Genomic DNA, 12,267 nt, shown 5'->3' with positions numbered 1-12,267 from the left:
CTCAAAATCTCACTACAGGATATTACAGTATATATTTTATCACATAAACATTGATTTTAGGTTGAATTATTGTGATTGAGTCGTCGGGATAGAACACATGCAAATACAAACAGTAACACCAACTTAATGTTTTTATATATTACTTGTCTTGGAGTGTATGGCAGCCGTGGTTGGCACTCAGCGCTAATGAGTTAAGGTTACTTATCACGCTGTACTGTAATACGTCATTAGAAACAGCAGTCAGATTCTGTATCAGGAATGAATTTTCATTGAATGAATTTAAGCAAGAATTATTTTTCTCTACGCCATAATTCTGTGCTCCTTTCTGTTGCAGGCTGAGTTCGCCACTAAACCATGACCATATCTGGAAGTGGAAGTCTCGCTTCTGGTTTTCTTAACTTCCTGACGTAGAGTTCAATCCTCATCCTTCTAGGTGAAGCAAGCACGCGTCTACCGTTACCATCAGGCACTCTTCAGGTAATGCAGTGTAAGTAGTATTCCACAATTTGTCATTTGTAGCTGTGTCGATGAGATGAGTAACAGATTTTCATCAACATTTTATTTAAAAAGGAATTATCATCAAGAAGAAAGCCATCTCCGTGCAGGCTATGGAAGCCCTTGGTGGAGTGGAAGGAAAAGGCTTCCACTATTCATAAATGCATTTGTCCCAGGAATTAACCTGTACTAATTTTGGTGTACGTTAGTGAAACTCACAACACTGTGCATCTCTGGAAGTAGCTCATGTAGCACCAGTACTCAGTAGTTATAATGCAAGAAGTGTCGTTGCTGGGTACTGTGATGTCTCAGAGCACGGAGACATGCCTGCCACCCACTCAAAATGATTGCTTGGATTTCCAAGGACGATGAAATAAAATGGTGTAGCGAAAATGTAATCCAAAAAATAAATTACAAATATAAATGAATTAACTAAAATAAATCCAGAAGCATGTTGAAAATAATAATGTCCATTACAAGATTCAACCTACATTTGAACATTTACCATTAGAGAAGTTGCACATTCAAAACGGGTTGTATTATGAGGAAGCATTTGCTATACGGTTAACACTAATCAGAAGGAAAATGGAAGAGACCGGTCACTTTGAAAAAATTAAGAAATCGGCAATAAAAAAAGAGGGCGTGAAAATGAAAGACTCACTATGCCTTGGAAACTTACTACCGTTGGGGTTGGTGGACAACGAGAGTTGACCAAGGGAGGTCAGAGAGGGAAGTTTATGGTTGCCAATCGACGTTCCAAAGTTCAGAGCCTCTGGGCCCCCCATTCAGTCACCTCGTACGACAGGCAGCGGATACCACTGATGTATTCTACCGCCCCCATCCTCAGGGGATAGGGTTCCTTTTTACGAGAATAAAGGTTAAATGAATGCACGGTACAAACTCCTAGGCACAATCTACTGAATCAGATAATGAAATCTCACCGTCATTGCTACTAACTAGATCACCTGATAAATGTTAGAGTGAAATTAAGGTCATCTAAGAGCACGTTATAGCCAAAGTTAAACTTCTTTGAAAAATATCTGTGTGAGAACTTTTCACCCATCGTATAGCAAACGCTTCCTCATAATACAACCCTTTTTGAAAGTGCAATTTCTCTGATGGTTGATATTCAAAAGTATGTTGAATCTAGTAATGAACATTATTATATTCCACGTGCTTCTAGATGTATTTTCATTAATTAATTTATATTTGTAATTAATTTTTTGGTTTATATGTACGCTGCACCATTTTATATCATCGTCCTTGGAAATCCAAGCAATCATTTTGAGGGGTTGACAGGCATGTATCCGTGCTCTGAGACAACACAGTATGCAGGAACAGCACTTCCTGCATGACTATTACTGTGTACTGGTGTTACATGAGGCAGATAATTATTGGGTGGGACGTATCCCACCTGTCCCCATTCCCCCAACTCCCTCTAACGACGCTTGTGGCCATGGTTACGCAGATGAGTTTTCATAATAATGCTATGCCATTATCACAGCGATGGATTGAAATTTTTAGTCAGTTGAGAATAATTTGTACTGTTACCATAACTATAAATGTGCACTATGTAAAATGCAGAGGCATTGTGCCACCATTGTTCTCTCTCTCTCTCTCTCGGCATAGCTCTCTTATTAGAGCAAGCCACTGTAATTCATGTTCAGTTAACTCATTTATTTTTTCGTGTGGCTATTTCTAGCTTGGTGCAGCCCTTGTAAGGAAAGAGTTGCAGCGATATTGAGGGTGTCAGTACAGACACCCAGTCTCCAGGACAGAGAATTAGCCATTTACGGTTAAAATCTCTGACCCGACCTGGAATCGAACCCGGGGACCCCTGAAGCTAAGGCAACTATGCTGATCATTCATCTAAGCAACTGGACAACTAGCTTATTAAATAAATAGACTTGGAAATATTGGACAAAAGCAATGCTGTACAGAGATGATATAGGCTTTTGGGCTTATGCCGTGTCAAGAAAATGAGGTGAAATTGTTTACGTTTCGCAGAGAACTGTGCTCTGCGTCATCAGAAGAAAGTCTCGACTGTCCATGAGAACGGCTTCTTAAACAATGAGCTTTGAATTCAGACGTTATAATAGAAGTGGAAATGGTACGTTCATTCGTCACCAGATGGCTCCCCGAACGTGGTACAGCGCTAGAGTTCGAAGCGGAAGCTGGCGGAACCATCAGAATCAGTCTAAGAGTGTCACATACCATGTGTACGTAACATATGACATTGACAGGTGTATGGCATTGTTACAAGCCTGGAATGAAACATCTAGCGATAAGGAACGTACGAATTTTGAAAACACCGAGACGAAATAACATTTGTGAAGGGACAGGGAAGGGAACTACCCACGTAAATCCTTAATGGCTGGCAACCAGGCATTACTTAATTGTTAGCCAGTATCCCTGTTGAAATTTTTAGGATTTCTACGTATTTCTACAGCTTCCCCTATAATCCTGGACCTGTAGTGTCTAGTGTGGGTAAGAGCTCGAGCATCAAGGAACTGTGTGCACGTTGATTTTCTGAAATGTAGTGGCTTTCTCTTAGAGCACTGAAGTTCCCGTATAAAACTTCAGCTCTACAATTCTACAGTAAATAAAGTAGTAACAACATTAATAGAGACAAATATTTAATTAACTAACAAGTACAATTGTATTACAGTACATTTCTTCAATACAAAGTCTATTACCTTGTGTCAAATGTCAGGAAGCCTCTGGGGGTCGTTTTCAAGGCGTCCTCTGTTGATGACAGCGACGGAGAGCCGTACTGCGCGGAGTATAGATGTCACATCAGGAAATGGGTGGCCTCGGAGCGGTTCCTTCAACTTCGGAGGCAGGTCGAAGTCACAAGGACTCATGTCTGGTGAGTACGCCTACGGACGACCAAAACCTCGTTCCGACTTGCACGAAACGCTTTGAGCCATCGTGCAGTCGTCCTAATGCATTCTTGCCACAGGCCTCAGGTAATCATTGATAACATACTGAAGCATCTTTGCGAGGGGCAATCTCAATTGCAATCCACGAACGCTGATCAAGAGCCTTCATGGCTCAGATAGCAACGCGCTGGCTTCTCACCGCTGGGTCCCACAGATCAAATCCCGGTCACGCCATGTGAGATTCTTGCTGCACAAAGCGGAGGCGGGACAGGTTTTCCTCTGTGTACTCCGGTTTTCCCTGTCATATTTCATTCCAGCAACACTCTCCAATATAATTTCATTTCATCTCTCATTCGTTAATCATTGCCCCAGAGGAGTGCAACAGGCTTCGCCAACCGGCACAATTCCCATCCTCGCCGCTAGATGGGGCTTCACCGAGCTCGATAACTGCAGTCGCTTAAGTGCAGCCAGTATCCATTATTCGGGAGATAGTAGGTTCGAACCCCACTGTCGGCAGCCCTGAAAATGGTTTTCCGTGGTTTCCCATTTTCACACCAGGCAAATGCTGGGGCTGTACCTTAATTAAGGCCACGGCCGCTTCCTTCCCATTCCTAGCCCTTCCCTGTCCCATCGTCGTCATAAGACCTATCTGTGTCGGTGCAACGTAAAGCAAAAAATTAAAAAAAAAAAAACATGGGGCGTCATTCATTCCATTCCTGACCCGATCGAATGACTGGAAACAGGCTGTGGATTTTCAACGCTGATCAACTTTTGAAAGCATGATTTAGAGCGTGTGAGTACAGTGAAAGAATGTACTGCAATTGTACTCTTAGTTCACTAAATATTGCGTTCCATCAATATTGCCACTACTTTATTTAGCCCTCGCGTTTTGATGTATGCGCGCTGCTCATCACGGGTTACTTCCACCCCGCACGATGCTCGCCACACAACTGATTTCACAGCACTCTCTGTGTTACTGCCAGCAATCACAGAGCCATCTGTTGTTGTGAATACACACTATGCCCGCATCGCTTCCACGCAACAAATAGCAGTTTGTGTTCCGCTCTCACATCTGCAAGAAACAAAATAGTTGCAATGACTTTTGCCCCAACCCTCGTATACACGATGGACAAAAGAACGCAGGAAGGAACTCAGTGAATAAATGAAGCGTACAAGAAAAGAAGAAACCTTGTACTAAATAAGTTAGAAGTACCTTAGTTAGGCATAACGAATCTATGATTGACCTGATAATAATAATAATAATAATAATAATAATAATAATAATAATAATAATAATAATAATAGTTTCATATCCCACCAACTTGTCCGAATCGTTGGCTGAATGGTCAGCGTACTGGCCTTCAGTTCAGACGGTCCCGGGTTCGATTCCCGGTCGTGTCGGGGATTTTAATCGCTTCTGATTAATTCTTCTAGCTGGGGGACTCGGTATTTGTGTCCGTCCCAACACTCTCCTCTTCGTATTCAGACATCATACCACACTACAAACCACCACAGAAACATGCAATAAGTGATTACATCCCTCCATATAGGGTTGGCGTCAGGAACGGTATCCGTAAAACATGACCAAATCCACATGCGCTAAGCAGTTCGTACCCGCAACCCCACAGGTGTGGGAATAGCGGTAGGAAAAGAAGAAGAACCTCACTAACTTCTTTTACGCTTTTCGGAGAGGCCAAAGTGCAGAAAGTTTCTTCTTCAGGAATTATTTTACGTGCTAGTAAATATACCAACACGAAACTGTCATATTTGGACACCTTTAAATAACACTGGACGGAACTGTGATATAACCCTCCAACTTGGACTCAGAAAACCAAGGTTATATCATCTGATCCACTCATGCTGAACCAACATTATCACTTTATATTTCATTCTATTTAATTTTTATATACAGTAAATAAAAACAAAGAAATGAAAGTTTGGCAACGATACTTTTCAATAAGAATACTTTATATCCTACTTTATTGATAGAACGATACCGATGAATGTAGTACTAAACCTCTTAAATAATGCCAATCTTACTGTAAATAAATGATCAAATAAATATGAAATCACTATAGTTCCTTTAAGAGTTTAGAAAACATTGCTTAGATTCCCAATGATACTTGACCTCCATTTTAAATGAAGTAGATGGTTTACATTCATCCACTTCTACGTCCTTCTTCGCCACCCTACTCTGCTCGTTTCATTCCTAACTATGTTCAGCACTGATCGTCTCAGGTTTGAGTGTTATTGCTTTTTCTATCGGCGAAGCACATTTTTTCTCTCCACTTCCAACATTCTTCTAATTATCGCTGAACCCTAGGGATGCCAGCACCGTCCATTGTAGGCAAATGAGTGCTCGGATAAACAATTTTCTTCATTCATCCATGACGTCAACTATAAAAGAGTCAGGTAGTGTTAAGTAAGCACACCCCTTTTTACAAGAGTACCTTCCTCTTTCGCAGACAGTAGAATTGCGTAAATGTACACGGCATTTCTGCCATGTATTTGATTGGAATTTCAATTGTACACTAACGTAGCTCCTTCAGTGATTCTACATTGGGTTGTAGGCTGTCGAATACTAGGATCGTAAAGCTGAAAGGAGATGCACTGTATTTGCTATACATGTAGTTTGAGGATACTTTGAACTGTTTAGGCAGCGTCGCATAGGTTCCCTTTAATCGTAATTCAATATTTAATACATGGAAACCTTTCCCGTGAGATTTTACAGGTAACAGTGAAAACCGTATAAAATATATCCCGCGGTTCTCGAGTTAAAGAATGCTATTCCCACACACAGCAGAGGATTTCTGTCGTTAACAAACATAGAAACTTTAACTGTGATCGAACTTAAAAGATAGGTATATGGTCCCCGGGACTCCTTTGTGAGGTGCCGCGACGATAATCCAAGGATTTCGCAATAAAAATGTCACTTTCATATTTTCAACCCTGTTGTTTTTTTCTTGCTATTTGCTTTACGTCGCACCGACACAGATAGGTCTTATGGCGACGATGGGATAGGAAAGACAAAGGAGTGGGAAGGAATTGGCCGTGGCCTTAATTAAGGTACAGCCTCAGCATTTGCCTGGTGTGAAAATTGGAAACAACGGAAAATCATCTTTAGGGCTGCCGACAGTGGGGCTCGAACCCATTATCTCCCGGATGCAAGCTCACGGCTGCACGGCTGCACGGCTGCACGGCCAGCTCACCCGGCCAACCCTGCTTTTAACAATATGAAAGTTCCTGAGGTATGATTAGAATGTGCCTGGAATGTGGGTAATTACGCAACATGGCGTACACTGCCGAGGTACGCCGGCTGCCGAAGTCTGTCGCACTCCTGTGGGGAAATAAATAATGACTGACAGATGAAATGAAATGATATTGGAGAATGTCGCTGGAATGAAAGATGACAGGGAAAACCAGAGTACCCGGAGACAATCCTGTCTCGCTCCGCTTTGTGCAGCATAAATCTCATATGGAGAGATCGAGATTTGAACCACGGAACACAGCGGTGAGAGACCGGCGCTCTGCCGTCTGAGCCGCGGAGGCTCTTGTGAGAATGAAGACAAGGAAAATTCGACGGTGACTTGAACCAGTGCACCTTACTGAGCCAGCGCCTTGACACAACTTTGTTCTCTGGATGCTGACTTATATGACGGCTTATTAACTGGAGTTTTAAAATTTAACACTAAAATCTAAGAAACTGAATGCCATTTGAGGGAATTTCTTAAGAGGTACCGTATAGGTCTTGTGTACATGTATACAGCCTCGTAAAAGCTCGACAAAATTAATGTCCGTATACCATACTCAACTCTAATCAAAATTCTAGTCCACAAAATTATAGAAAAAGTTTTAAACATTTCTATCTACGCTCTAAAATACTCCATTTGTCCATTATGTATGCAGTTGCTGGAATTTAATTATGCAGTTCAGAACACTTCTTTGAAGTACATAGTTTGTTGTAAGAGAAGTTTGTGTCGAGGGAGTCTAATTCTTAATTCCCTGAAGTTCCTTATAAGTAATGAGATAATTAATAGTATGAAGAACATTTTCCTTACGGCAAGATAAGTGTGAAACGTTAGATAAAAAATTAAAATATTTTTATTAGGAAGATATATATAGCACTCGCTACGTAAGGTTATACCTAAAAAGCAAATATCGCAGCCAATTCCCTTTTTTAATGATTCATCACTGCTGCCAACTAGACGTTACATATTGAAATCATGAGACAAAACCATCAAAAAACTAACCGTAATGTTTTAATAATGGAGGTTCCCTTATCCAAGTAAATTATCAGTCAATATACTCATAATTAAGTCAGTTTTCAAGCTCAATTAGGAATTACGGAAATACTCTCTCACCCTCACTTAATTTAATGTTTTATATTTTTTGCTTTTATTATGATATACGCATTACTATAACCTTATTCTTCTGTATTTGCCTGGTGTAAATAATTCAGCTGCCTTCATGAAATTACATGTCGGACTTAACGTGGAACGACACAACGAAGTACATTACATGTACACATGCCGTTAGTCAATAAGAGTGCACAAAGGCTAAGTCTTGCAAACCGTACTAAAGTCATGACAAGAGAAGGTTAGTTTAGGTTACTTCGATAACGACATGCCCTTCCATTTCAACTGAACTGATCTTTTTATAGGAGGAATGCCTCTTTCCTTTTCGGAGTTCTTGCAGATTTTTCTTGCTTCTTATACATCCTAATTGCATTCCATACGTAAGAATTCGACGAAATAAGACCGTATTTTTAAAATGCTGCGTTCCTCATTTAGGCCTAACTACACTGTTAAATGCATTATTCAAACATGCTACAATTCTACTTACCTGGTATTACCAAGACAGATCTTCAATCCCACAGAAAAAGAAAATATGCTTTACGTATACCCGCAAATGCAGCACTAATGAGTTTCATAGTACGGCAATGGCAATACGCAAATCTCGCAAGTACCAACGTGCAGGATTAAATCGCTCTTCCAAACTCGGAAACGATCTATGCCACTTTTTACTACGGCTAGGGAACACTCCAGTCTCCAATTCGTACCCTAGCCGTGACAACAAAGCACAATCAGGCCAAGACACCAAACTGGAAGTCGGCCTCCCTCCAACATGCCCAACTGCATAATTCCTGGCGTAGATCGCTCCTTCACCGACGCTATCTTATTCGGGTACCTCAAAGACAAAGGAGTACCAGTATTAAACCTAAGCCGAATACTGGTAGATTTTACACCCACCGACCGAGTCCTGATCCAACTCGCCACAGAAGAAGCTGTCCAAAATGCCATAAGATGGGGTATCTACATAAATGGAAGACCACACTACGCAGAACCATGCCCAGCCTACATGGAAAATGACTTCGCACCGAACCCGAGAGCCCAGCCACCCCAACAAACCCAACCTCCGTCACCACGGCCACCACCTCCATACACCCCTCCACGTCATCCGTTGACCTATCCACACACAACTACAACTACCACTATCACCACCACCATTGCTACCTCTCCCCTCCACCCCACCATTCCTATAACTTCCACAGTGATGACACACTCCTCACCCATAATGATGTCCCCTCAACCCACCAAGCAGCCTAATCCAGTAAACCTACAGCCCGAAGAAGAAGACGCCACCAACGTCACCATGGAAACTAGAAGAGAAACACCACCACCAGCTCCCGAGTCCAACGAAGCAACTCCGCCGACACCACCGCCAACGTCTCAGTCCAACGCCAGTTGCGTTATTAGAGGAGTCAACCCAGCCATTCCCCAGGAAATCATCACACAGGAACTACAGCGATCGGGACTCAACCTAAAGAAAGCAGCCAGGATCCACAACACGGCCGGGCCCACCTATATGGTGCGGCTCCTACTCCATCAACCCGAAGATGCACAAAGGCTAATACAGCAAGGGATCCAGCTCTTCGGAAAACAACACCGGGTGGAACCCTCTCGCACCAACCCTCAACCACCCACCCGCCCTAACCCTAACCCACCCCGGAACCAACCCCGCCTCCCCCACCAGCTCAGCCCACCTACTAACTCTAACCTTCTCCTCCTTCTACTCATTTCCCTCGTCAACATCACCTCCTTCTATCAACAAACCATTCACCTTCTCCTATCCAACAACACCACTTTTAATTAAAATCTGTGTAACTTGCAAATCTGTACTGTAATCATTCAATATATGTAAACCATTGTAACTAATGTAATAATGTAATAACAACCAATAAAAAGCACGAGAGCAGATGCTACACCCTTAGCCAAGAGGCCCATCCCCCACATCACTAAACTAAAGCACCCCCCTCTCTCATCTAACCTATCAAATCCCCAAACCCCGCTGAATCTCCTGGCCAGAGAGAAGGCGTTACCTTCTAGGTGGCCCGCCCCTCCCCTTCGGGGAGGGGAATGAAAACATCCCCCTTGGTCCTTGGTGCAGGATTAATAGTAACTGTAAGACGTCGTATCGGCAAGTAGGGTCCCTAAACTGTATGTTAGTGACACTGAATCGAACTCAATAGCTAGAAAATAACTATAAATCATTACCTTCAATATTAAAAATGGGACATGGCAAGGACTATGCATATAATAGTGTAGCCTCAGCTACCGTGTACAAGCAATTTAATTTGACACCATCTAGCTGCTTTCTCGTCAATTTCGACGTTTATTTTACTCTAGGCCTACTAGGTGGCAGAGTAAACTGAATCTCTCTTTGGCGTCTCCAGCTGAGTTCAAATTAATTTTGTCGGGTAAACACGAAATTTGACACTGGAGATCTTTGGCATGCCGATATCGTACAATATGGGGCGTCGAAAGGACTATTTTCTGCACTCCAAAAATCCGACTACCTCTGCCGGGTTTGAACCCGCTATATTGGGATCCGGAGGTCGACACTCTACCACTGATCCACAAAGGAAGAAACTATTAGGAAGGTTATATGATAATTATAAGGAGATTAATGGATCAAGTCTCCACAGTGTATGAAGATGCATTAAGATTAACGACTTCTTGTTGTAGTACCTTCTCCATCACTGGAGGATGGCTACCATCACACCGATGTCTACACGATTTTCGACTGTCCTCATCAGTCTACTCGAATCTTGTGTTGTCCAGGCCCGTAAATTCTTCAGCCGAGGGTGTCCTTTTCTACCGCGACCTTGGCAAGTTTACTCGTTATGATCAGTTTTAGGATGTTGCACATGTCATTTCTCATAATACCGGGTGGGCAAATTAAAATTGGCCCGAAAAATATTTACAATAGGCCTGACCCTTCATAATGAACATATCCGTTCAACTGGTCAGTAAACACGTCTACTCCTCTCACTCACACGTAATGACACAGTGACGTACTCGGGAGATGCGCACGTGCAGACGTGTGACAGCAACCGATTGGTGCATCAAAATCACGGCTTCCAGCATTTTCTGTGATGGGCAGTTCTCCTATTCATTAACAAGGGTCAATTCCCTGTCAGTTTGCAATGCGATTTTTATAGATGTTTGGGGTACTGCTATTTCTGCAAATTTTCCTACACAAACGTAGAGCTTCGTGAATTCAATATTTTGGACACAATCGCTTCCTCAGAAGAACTGTGCTCATTTCTTCACCTGCTCATATCAAAGAAAGCGGACGTAATTGCTTTTTAATAAGGCAATTTCCAATAATTGCATGTTCCTTTTCTGTTCCTGCCTTGTCACGTATTTTGTCCTTTGTTATGTTACCGACCGTCAAACATGTCTTTATACGAGAGTGAAGTATATAAAAATCGACGAAACAGAATGGGGAAAATAATGAAGGCGCGAACTAGACCGCCTGAAGCGATTCGTTCCTACCTTTCAAAAGGGAGTTGTTAAAATGATGTTCTGTAGCTCACATTGTGAAGATTCTCCACACACGTTTCCGACAACAGGTTCTTTAAAGTCGTCCCTGCTTCCAGATAAGATGCTGTGGTCTTCAGCATGGGGATGAATCGGATAGTATTTAACACTATTAAGTAGTGGTGTACTGGTTGCACTTAAGCCCACTTCTGCCGTTTCATTTCCACTTGAGTCTTGGCAAAGGGCTCGGAATTGCAAACCTGATTGATGGTTAGTATGTTGAAGTCAGAGAGAGTGTTTTCGACGATAGCTTATCTGGAATGCCAGAGAGTGATTGTCCAGTCTGCCATGAAGGCTCCGTTTTGGTCATCACGTCTTCGATACGATATAATAATAGACTGGCTTTATGTTTTGTGTGAGACAGACTTTTAAGCACGTAGCCACCCATAATTCTGGTATTATCTTACTGTGTAAATAATGAACAGATTTCTGGCTTATCTAATTGCCACAAAACGGTGTATTTTATTAAATACTTGGTCAAGAAATGCAAAAACAACACAGCCTCTCAGAAACATATATCATCACCAGATGATACTCTCTCAAGTACGCTCTAACAACCGATTCTTGAAGTACACAACTCGACCATCTCACCTGTGGTTCATCTTTCCCGGAATTACCACATAAAATCCGCTGGAGAATAGAAAGTTATATTTTAGGTATATATTTAAGGCAAACTATTTCCATTAGCAGAAATTTAAAAAAATAATTCATTCTCCTTCTTCTGCTTGTTATGAAGTTCAAGAATCTTGATCACTGCAACTGCCAGTGCTTAATATTGTAAGTTTCACCAGGCTCACCTGAGCTTGGTTCGAGTTCTTTCATGGAGGATGTCCGGCTCCATGGCTAAATGGTTAGCATGCTGGCCTTTGGTAGAGGGGTCCCGGGTTCGATTCCCGGCAGGGTCGGGAATTTTAACCATCATTGGTTAATTTCTCTGGCACGGGGGCTGTGTGTATGTGTCGCCTTCATCATCATGTCATGCTCATCATGACGCGCAGGTCGCCTAC

At 42.2% G+C, this 12,267-nt stretch overlaps 1 protein-coding gene across 1 annotated transcript in view; it reads left to right on the top strand.

Annotated features, from left to right (window-relative positions):
* Positions 1–359: 359 nt before the first annotated feature.
* The window catches only part of LOC136871094 (RYamide receptor), a 312,167-nt gene continuing 300,259 nt past the window's right edge, over positions 360–12,267 (top strand). The window contains exon 1 of the mRNA XM_068227140.1: positions 360–487. The gene's annotated coding sequence lies outside the window, so the exon portion shown is untranslated. The remainder of the gene's footprint in view (positions 488–12,267) is intronic.

This window comes from Anabrus simplex, chromosome 1, assembly GCF_040414725.1.
Source record: "Anabrus simplex isolate iqAnaSimp1 chromosome 1, ASM4041472v1, whole genome shotgun sequence".
Classification (NCBI taxonomy): Eukaryota; Metazoa; Arthropoda; class Insecta; order Orthoptera; family Tettigoniidae; genus Anabrus; species Anabrus simplex.
The sequence above is the reverse complement of the archived record's forward strand: the minus strand, read 5'-3'. Positions and strand labels throughout refer to the sequence as shown.